Below are 8,057 nucleotides of genomic sequence, written 5' to 3'. Positions count from 1 at the left end.
TCAAGGCCCGCGGGCCAGATCTGGCCCTCCACGTCATTTTGTATGGCCCACAAAAGCCTGGAAATAGTATGTGTCAATAAAATACCTTATATTTTCTTATTTTCTTACTAAAGTTTTTTTGTTCTAGTTTGACAGGTGAAAAAAAAAGAGTGTCCAATATTGCAACAAATATTATATTATCTACCATACCATACCATACCAACTTTATTTATAAAGCCCTTTAAAGACAAGCACAGTTGAAAAACAAAGGGCTGTACACCACAAAGAAATAGAGGCAAAGGACAGACTAAAAAATAACATTTAAAACAGAAAGAAAAATACACATTTAAAAAGCAAATATAAATTACCCTAAGAACAGTTTGTAAGATAAAAACAGTTTAAAAGTTAAAAACAGTTCAAAAAATTAAAGCTAAAAACAGTTCAAAGTCTCATGCTTGGTTAAAAGCCAGTGAATAAAAATGGGTTTTAAGAAGGGTCTTAAAAATAGCCAAAGAAGGGGCCTATCTCACATGGAGAGGGAGATCGTTCCAGAGTTTGGGACCCGCAACAGAGAAGGCTCTGTCCTCTCTGAGCTTGCGCTTTGTTTTGGGTACCTCCAGGATCAGCTGATCAGCTGACCTGAGGGACCGGGTGGGGGCATAGAGATGGAGCAGCTCAGAGAGGTACGGTGGGGCAAGACCACGTAAGGATTTAAAAATGAGTAAGATAATTTTAAAATGGACTCTAAAAGACACAGGCAGCCAGTGGAAGGAGGCTAAAACAGGAGTAATGTGCTCTCTTTTGCTTGTGTTAGTTAAAAGTCGGGCAGCTGCATTTTGGACCAGCTGCAGACGTGACTAACTTTGTTGGTCAAAATCCCCCCCAAAAACTTAAATATCTGCGTAACTTATGGTTTCGAAGCAAGTCATCCAACAATTTGTACACTATAAAAATGACCAATAGATTTTACTGTAAAATTTAGGGAGTTGTTTTTTGTTTTTTTACAGCATATTACTGTAAGTTGAAAAAAATTACCAATGTTGGTTTTTATACAGTAAAATTCTGTCAACTGAGCTGTCAGTTTTTTTGTTTTTGTTTTTTTTAAATCCACGGTTGATGATTTTAAGGAACCACATTTTATTATGGTAAAATACTGGCAGCTGACATTGCCAAAATAAAATTAAACAGCGGTACTGTATTTCTATTTACAGTAATATGTTGTAAAAAAATAAAAAAAATAAAAATAAAATAAATAGCACCATATATTTTACAGTAAAAATCTGGCAACTAAGCTGCCAGTTTTTTTTCTGTAAAAAACAGTGGTCAAATCCACAGGTTTTTTTTACTCTATACGTAATTACATTTTTATTTTTTTTACATTCATAGGCAAATTCATTAATCATTTACTGTTATTGGCAGCCATGACTGCGGTGTGGCCCTCAACGTTGATGTAACACGTGCCTTGGCATTGTCTTGCTGAAATAAGCAGGGGCGTCCATAGTAACGTTGCTTGGATGGCAACATATGTTGCTCCAAAACCTGTATGTACCTTTCAGCATTAATGGCGCCTTCACAGATGTGTAAGTTACCCATGTCTTGGGTACCAATACACCCCCATACCAACACAGATGCTGGCTTTTCAACTTTGCGCCTATAACAATCCGAATGGTTCTTTTCCTCTTTGGTCCGAACATGACGTCCACAGTTTCCAAAAACAATTTGAATGTGGACTCGTCAGACCACAGAACACTTTTCCACTTTGTATCAGTCCATCTTAGATGAGCTCAGGCCCAGCGAAGCGACAGCGTTTCTGGGTGTTGTTGATAAACGGTTTTCGCCTTGCATAGGAGAGTTTTAACTTGCACTTACAGATGTAGCGACCAACTGTAGTTACTGACAGTGGGTTTCTGAAGTGTTCCTGAGCCCATGTGGTGATATCCTTTACACACTGATGTCGCTTGTTGATGCAGTACAGCCTGAGGGATCGAAGGTCACGGGCTTAGCTGCTTACGTGCAGTGATTTCTCCAGATTCTCTGAATCCTTTGATGATATTACAGACCGTAGATGGTGAAATCCCTAAATTCCTTGCAATAGCTGGTTGAGAAAGGTTTTTCTTAAACTGTTCAACAATTTGCTCACGCATTTGTTGACAAAGTGGTGACCCTCGCCCCATCCTTGTTTGTGAATGACTGAGCATTTCATGGAATCTACTTTTATACCCAATCATGGCACCCGCCTGTTCCCAATTTGCCTGTTTACCTGTGGGATGTTCCAAATAAGTGTTTGATGAGCATTCCTCAACTTTATCAGTATTTATTGCCACCTTTCCCAACTTCTTTGTCACGTGTTGCTGGCATCAAATTCTAAAGTTAATGATTATTTGCAAAAAAAAAAAAAAGTTTATCAGTTTGAACATCAAATATGTTGTCTTTGTAGCATATTCAACTGAATATGGGTTGAAAATGATTTGCAAATCATTGTATTCGGTTTATATTTACATCTAGCACAATTTCCCAACTCATATGGAAACGGGGTTTGTACTTTGCAAACACCTTGAGTTTGAACAGTTTCTTAAAGTGAAGAATTTTTGTACATTGTTTGATTTCTTTGCTCAATCCCTTACATAATTTAGCCATTAGCGAAGAAAAAGCCATACATCAGCTGCACCTTTGTGTAAGCCGCAGGGTGCAAAGCTTGGGGAAAAAGTAACTTCTTATAGTCCGGAAAATACGGTAAGTTATTGGTTATTATAAATGGGGCTGTAATTAGACAATCCTTGAATTCCAAAAGTTCATCTAAAATGAGACCAGATTCTAAGAGTGGAGATAACAAAAGGGTTACATGTAACCTGGGATGACAGGAAAGGTCATTTTGATGTAACCCTTTTTTCTGGTTCCCACCTAGTTGCCTTCTTGTACGAGTAGAGATTCCAGTCGCTCCATCTTACGGTCACAGGACATCCTTAGCATGTTTTGTTCCGAGAGCCCACACAAATCTTGAACAAAAAACCCCCCCGACATCAGTGTGTAAAGGATATCACCACATGGGCTCAGGAACACTTCAGAAAACCACTGTCAATAACTACAGTTTGTCGCTACATCTGTAAGTGCAAGTTAAAACTCTACTATGTAAACAAAGCGAAAGCCATTTATCAACAACACCCAGAAACGCCGCCAGCTTCGCTGGGCCCGAGCTCATCTAAGATGGACTGATGCAAAGTGTAAAAGTGTTGGCACAGGGGCATTTTTACCACTGTGTTACATGGCCTTTCCTTTTAACAACACTCAGTTAACGTTTGAGAAATGAGGAGACCAATTTTTTAAACTTTTCAGGTGGAATTATTTCCCATTCTTGCTTGATGTACAGCTTAAGTTGTTCAACAGTCCGGGGTCTCCGTTGTGGTATTTTAGGCTTTATATTGCGCCACACATTTTCAATGGAAGACAGGTCTGGACATGTTTCAAAAAGGTGGTAAAAGTGGCAAAACACACTGATAAAGTTGAGGAATGCTCATCAAACACTTATTTGGAACATCCCACAGGTGAACAGGCTAATTGGGAAAAGGTGGGTGCCATGATTGGGTATAAAAGCAGCTTCCAAACAATTCCCAAACAAGGATGGGGCCAGGGTCACCACTTTGTGAACAAATGCGTGCGCAAATTGTCGAACAGTTTAAGAACAACAACTATTGCAAGGAATTTAGGGATTTCACCATCTACGGTCCGTAATATCATAAAAAGGTTCAGAGAATCTGGAGAAATCACTGCACGTACGCGGAAAGTCCCAAAACCAACATTCAATGCCGGTGACCTTCGATCCCTTTTTGATGTTGTTTCAAAAAGCGACATCAGTGTGTAAAGGATATCACCACATGGACTCAGGAACACTTCAGAAAACCACTGTCAGTAACCACAGTTTGTCGCTACATCTGTAAGTGCAAGTTAAAACTCTACTATGCAAAGCGAAAGCCATTTATCAACAACACCCAGAAGAATGGGAGAGAATTCCACCTGAAAAGTTTCAAAAATTGGTCTCCTCAGTTCCCAAACGTTTACTGAGTGTTGTTAAAAGGAAAGGCCATGTAACACAGTTTAAAAATGCCCCTGTGCCAACTTTTTTGCAATGTGTTGCTGCCATTAAATTGTAAGTTAATAATTATTTGCAAAAAAAAATGAAGTTTCTCAGTTCGAACATTAAATATCTTGTCTTTGCAGTCTATTCAATTGAATATAAGTTGAAAAGGATTTGCAAATCATTGTATTCTGTTTTTATTTACGAATTACACAACGTGCCAACTGCACTGGTTTTGGGTTTTGTAGAAATATGCAATAAGTGTCCTTAATTAAACAATATTGCAGTCTACCTACTCAGTGGCCTAGTGGTTAGAGTGTCCGCCCTGAGATCGGTAGGTTGTGAGTTCAAATCCCGGCCGAGTCATACCAAAGACTATAAAAATGGGACCCATTACCTCCCTGCTTGGCACTCAGCATCAAGGGTTGGAATTGGGGGTTAAATCACCAAAATGATTCCCGGGCGCGGCCACCGCTGCTGCCCACTGCTCCCCTCACCTCCCAGGGGGTGATCAAGGGTGATGGGTCAAATGCAGAGAATAATCTCGCCACACCTAGTGTGTGTGTGTGACAATCATTGGTACTTTAACTTTAACTTTTTAACTTTAAAACAGAACATTTGTCAATATAAACAAGCATCAAATAGTTGTAGTTGCATATTACTTACACATAGAAAGTCTTCAAGGCAGAATAAATATTAGAAAGTGTTCAATAACAAATGTGTCCGCATCATTCAACCTAGTTGTCAGGAGCTTAAATTAATGAACTATTATGACCACTAGGTGTCACCAAAACATAAACTAACACTCCATTTCAAAAGCATATATCTGTCAAAATGTTTGCGTTTGTCATACCGACCATTATTCTCTGAGTCAGTTCACTTGAGCAAACCTTTCCTAACACTCCAAACTACAAAATGATAAATGTATGATCTTTTATGCCGTAAGGTTAGTGTTTTTCATACCTACCATTAATAACTTTTTGACTAATTTCACCTTAACACTACAAAATTAAAAAAAATATGTACTTCCTGCTGATATAATACACATTTTGACTTCAAAGAAGAAATGATTCTGTTTCTAAAATGTAATTTTCATAAAGACACGGAAAATACTGCTAAACATTTGGGTTTAGCAGGAAAAGTCCATATTCCCAAATCCAGAGTGATGTCAACCGTTTTTTCTTATGTTTAAAAAAAATAATACCGTACAACTCACTCATTAAGACAAAGGAAAAGAAAAAGGCCATTAAAACTTCCCATACTCTAAAAAACGTTAAAAAAAACAATTTCAATTCAAAACAAATTCAAAAGTAATATATAACATGCTGACTTTAGTTGTTTATTTCTCTTTCAAATGTTGTCCCTGCGTTTTCTCCTTCCTTGCATTTTATAGTACAAAACCCAAAACCAGTGAAGTTGGCACGTTGTGTAAATTGTAAATAAAAACAGAATACAATGATTTGTAAAACCTTTTCAATTTATATTCCAGTGTTTTTCAACCTTTTTTGAGCCAAGACACATTTTCTGCGTTGAAAAAATCCGAAGGCACACCACCAGCAGAAATCATTAAAAAACGAAACTCAGTTGACAGTAAAAAGTCGTTGTCGCAATTGTTGGATATGACTTTAAACCATAACCAAGCATGCATCAATATAGCTCTTGTCTCAAAGTAGGTGTACTGTCACCACCTGTCACCTCACGCCCTGATATATTTGGAGTTTTTTGCTGTTTTCCTGTGTAGTGTTTTAGTTCTTGTCTTGCGCTCCTATTTTGGTGGCTTTTCCTCTTTTTTTTGGTATTTTCCTGTAGCAGTTTCATGTCTTCCTTTGAGCGATATTTCCCGCATCTACTTTGTTTTAGCAATCAAGAACAGTTGTTTTTATCCTTCTTTGTGGGGACATTGTTAATTGTCATGTCATGTTTGCCATCTGCCATCTTTGCTCCACAGTAAGTCTTTGCTGTCGTCCAGCATTCTGTTTTCGTTTACTTTGTAGCCAGTTCAGTTTTAGTTTCGTTCTGCATAGCCTTCCCTAAGCTTCAATGCCTTTTCTTAGGGGCACTCACCTGTTTGTTTATTTTTGGTTTAAGCATTAGACACCTTTTTACCTTCAAACTGCCTCCCGCTGTTTCCGACATCTACAAAGCAATTAGCAACTGGCTGCCACCTACTGATATGGAAGAGTATTACACGGTTACTCTGCCGAGCTCTCGACAGCACCAACACTCAACAACAACACATAATTTGCAGACTATAATTACTGGTTTGCAAAAAATACTTTGAACCCAAATAGGTGAATTTAGATAATCTCCCACGGCACACCAGACTGTATCTCACGGCACAGTGGTTGAAACACACTGTTATATTCAATTGAATAAACTGCAAAGACAAGATATTTAATGTTCGAACTGAGAAACTTGATTTTGTTTTTGCAAATAATCATTAACTTAGAATTTAATGGCAGCAACACAACAATTTGAAATGTGGACTCGTCAGACCACAGAACACTTTTCCACTTTGCATCAGTCCATCTTAGATGATCTCGGGTCCAGCGAAGCCGGCGGCACTTCTGGGTGTTGTTGATAAATGGCTTTGGCTTTGCATAGTAGAGTTTTAACTTGCACTTACAGATGTAGCGACAAACTGTAGTTACTAACAGTGGTTTTCTGAAGTGTTCGAAGGTCCGTGGACGGCGTGGCGCAGTGGAAGAATGGCCGTTCAATCCCCACCTAGTACCAACCTCGTCATGTCCGTTGTGTCCTGAGCAAGACACTTCACCCTTGCTCCTGATGGGTGCTGGTTAGCGCCTTGCATGGCAGCTCCCTCCATTAGTGTGTGAATGTGTGTGTGAATGGGTAAATGTGGAAGTTGTGTCAAAGCGCTTTGAGTACCTTGAAGGTAGAAAAGCGCTATACAAGTACAACCCATTTACCATTTATTTATTTAATATCATCGCTTACGTGCAGTGATTTCTCCAGATTCTCTGAACCTTTTGATGATATTACGGACCGTAGATGGTGAATTCCCTAAAAATCCTTGCAATAGCTCATTGAGAAATGTTGTTCTTAAACTGCTTAACAGTTTGCTCACGCATTTATTGACAAAGTGGTGACCCTCGCCCCATCCTTGTTTGTGAATGACTGAGCATTTCATGGAAGCTACTTTTATACCCGCAATCATGGCACCCACCTGTTCCCAATGAGCCTGTTCACCTGTGGGGTGTTCCAAATAAGTGTTTGATGAGCATTACTTAACTTTCTCAGTCTTTTTGCCACTTGTGCCAGCTTTTTTGAAACATGTTGCAGACATCAAATTCCAGATGAGGTAATATTTGCAAAAAATAACATTTTCTAGTTCGAATGTTAAGTATATTGTCTTTGCAGTCTATTCAATTGAATATAGGTTGAAAAGGATTTACAAAACATTGTATTCTGTTTTTATTTACAATTTACACAACGTTCCAACTTCACTGGTTTTGGGTTTTAGTTTTAATATATTGGATTATTGTCTGAAAGTCTGGCAATTTGTGAAGATATTTTTTATGTAAACATTTTAAATACACTTTTTTTAGGATTATGTTCATATTGTTGCCATTCTGAAAGACGGCTTTTGCTTTGTATGTGAACGTTTTGTATCACATTGTTGTTTAAATAAAGTTATGAGGGGAAAAAAAGCACTTAACTGTCTTTTTAGGACTGCAATGACACCACAGACTAGACCCAATGTGAAACATTTCACATGTTTTTATTGAATAGAGAATAACATGAAATAAACATCATACACCGTCATCATCATTGCTCTCTACAACTTACAAATTAATAGAGTAAATAATTTAAAGAAGAGCCATCTTTTACAACATAAAATAAACACCATGAAGTATGTTTGTAATAAGCTTCCTATTTACAGTGTACAATAATGTTGACTAATTATGCCTACATTACTTAATACATCTATGTGAGTTTTACTAAAAACATGTGCTTTTGTAAGGTTTGCAAACACAAAAACTTG

The sequence above is a fragment of the Nerophis lumbriciformis genome, linkage group LG16, assembly GCF_033978685.3.
Source record: "Nerophis lumbriciformis linkage group LG16, RoL_Nlum_v2.1, whole genome shotgun sequence".
Lineage (NCBI taxonomy): Eukaryota > Metazoa > Chordata > Actinopteri > Syngnathiformes > Syngnathidae > Nerophis > Nerophis lumbriciformis.
The sequence above is the reverse complement of the archived record's forward strand: the minus strand, read 5'-3'. Positions refer to the sequence as shown.